General features: G+C 41.9%; 1 pseudogene; it reads left to right on the top strand.

Annotated features, from left to right (window-relative positions):
- The first annotated feature begins 1388 nt into the window (after nucleotides 1–1388).
- Nucleotides 1389–1863, top strand: part of LOC102773560 — a 34396-nt pseudogene continuing 33921 nt past the window's right edge.

Genomic DNA, 1863 nt, shown 5'->3' with positions numbered 1-1863 from the left:
AGGAAATATTTATTTCCATTTCCCAGCGTCTGGATGTGGATTCTCTAAGAACCGGCACCTGGCGATTGTAAAAACAATGAAGAAAACAAAGTATGAGGACACCTGTCTGGCCTAAGCTACAGTTCACGGAGGACACAAAACAGCATCTTTTATGACAGCCTGTGGGTGGCTGACATGTCAGGGACTAGCATGTTTACTAGAGTTTCTTAGGTTCCAGATAGAATATTTGTTAAAATCTCTGTGAACTTGTTCCTTGGAGGTACAGTGGAAATAAATGTGAACACTGTTGAGGGCTTGGTCCCTGTGGACGTGTGTCCTTTCAGGCCTGCATGTCTTCTCAGATTCTGGTGCAAAGACCATCCTGAGGCAACCTGGAGCCAAAAAAGCATCTAAAAAGTCATGTCAGATACTGCTGTGGATGCCAAGTCAGAAAGAAGGCTGGAAAATTGGAGACCTTTATGTGGAGGATTTTAGCCTGATAAGAAAAGAAATTGGAAGATTTGAAAATAAGGTAAGGATCAATAATGTGAGCAAAATGACAGTTTCAGCTAGTTACAGGTAGATGATGACAAACTAAAACAGGTGTCCAACAAATTTAAAGAGGCAAGGAAGACAGTCTTCAGAACCATGCAATAGGGCAGTGAGATGAAACTCAACACCCCTGAAAAAAATGGCTGGGGAGATTTTAAGAAAGAGAAGAAATTATAGGCATCTGTGTTTGCTAATGGGCTTTACAGAAAGGAAATATAAACCATCTCTTCAAGTCCTCCCAGGAGATCTTTTCACATCTTGGTTGTAAGTGTCCCCACCCAAGTTAGGTTCCTACTCTCCCTCAGAGACCTGGACAAAGGGATACCAGGAGGATTAAATTTCAAACGGATGGGGCCAGGTCCTTGAGACAGTTATTCTCTGGGTCATAACACTGACAAGAAGCTTTTGAGGAGACGTATGTATATTTCAAAAGTGCAGAGAAAGAATGTGCAGTTACTACTTAGAGTTATAAAAGAAATGGTCTAAGTCTGGAAGACAAAGGCATGTTTCTAGGAAGAAATTGTGTAAAGGTTAGTGACTCTGAGGGAACCTTAAAGCCTCTAGTTCAGAACAAAACTGCTCTCTGCACAGTGGAGGGAAACACAACTAAATCTCTTTCAGCCAAGACCCAGTTGACATCTTTATCACTTCCAGCAATGTATAAAGAGGTGCAATTTCCCAGCAATGTATAAACAGATGCAAAGTAGCAGAGAGTTCCTGAACACAACCAGGATCTCATCTCCCAGAATGTTGTGCTTCTAGAGTTCTCCATGGAGACATTACATTGCTCTCTACAGTCACCTTCATTTTGACCACAGGTCACCTCCAAGGAAGGAGAGTATTCTCCATCCTACACCATGGCTGGTGTCACTGGATTTGGCCTGATCAGTGAGCTAAGTGCAGAGGAACTGACATTTACACATAATTTGCTCTGATGTAGGTGTTTCTATGAAACCGAAGATGGGAGTTATAACAGCCTCTTATGGCTAGGAAACCTCATCTTCACATTTCACCTGCAGTCTCACTAGGTTTGGGAAATGCACTCTTCCTCAAGAGATTCCAAAATACCCCTCAGGAGAAACTTAGCTCCATAAAGAGTGAATTCGTTTCTAATTCTCAGGATATCAGTGTGAACTCGGCCATTTAAGCGAAAGCTTTGGTTGTATTACCAGCATTTCCAATTATATCCTATTAACAAGGAAGACAGTATCCTCCTGAACTTATGGAAATCAATCTACTGCCATAAACATAAAAAGTATTTAAGCCCAAACCGGTTTGGCTTGGTGGATAGAGCGTAGGCCTGTGGATTGAAGAGTCCCAGGTTTGATTCGA

The sequence above is a fragment of the Myotis davidii genome, unplaced genomic scaffold (assembly GCF_000327345.1).
Source record: "Myotis davidii unplaced genomic scaffold, ASM32734v1 scaffold804, whole genome shotgun sequence".
Classification (NCBI taxonomy): domain Eukaryota; kingdom Metazoa; phylum Chordata; class Mammalia; order Chiroptera; family Vespertilionidae; genus Myotis; species Myotis davidii.
Note: the sequence above shows the minus strand (reverse complement) of the source record. Positions and strands in the feature narration are given on the sequence as shown.